Raw genomic sequence first — 360 nt, forward strand, 5'->3', positions numbered from 1 at the left:
TGGGACTGTCCCCCTGCCCCTCCCCGCTGCCTGCGGCTCCTGACCAGCTTCTGTGGATATGCTGTAGATCCGTAACCCTTGTGACCACTCTGAGTAACATGACGTAGTTAGACAACGATGACCGAGTGTTTTTATTACATATACTGTAATCCTGTCTAACCACCTTCTAGCAGGAATATAGTAATGTAGTGCTTATTCTGTGAATATTACCATGTATTTTTTACATTGTACAGTATATAAACACAGTTTAACTTGGCAGTGGCAGGCATGCTCCACTCTACAACCAGAACACTTTTGCTGTAAGCAATACCTCGTGGTATGAGAATTCTCTTTCAAAACCTAAAACTATTTCAACTTACA

Source organism: Chaetura pelagica, unplaced genomic scaffold, assembly GCF_000747805.2.
Source record: "Chaetura pelagica isolate M959 unplaced genomic scaffold, ChaPel_1.0 scaffold658, whole genome shotgun sequence".
Taxonomy (NCBI): Eukaryota; Metazoa; Chordata; class Aves; order Apodiformes; family Apodidae; genus Chaetura; species Chaetura pelagica.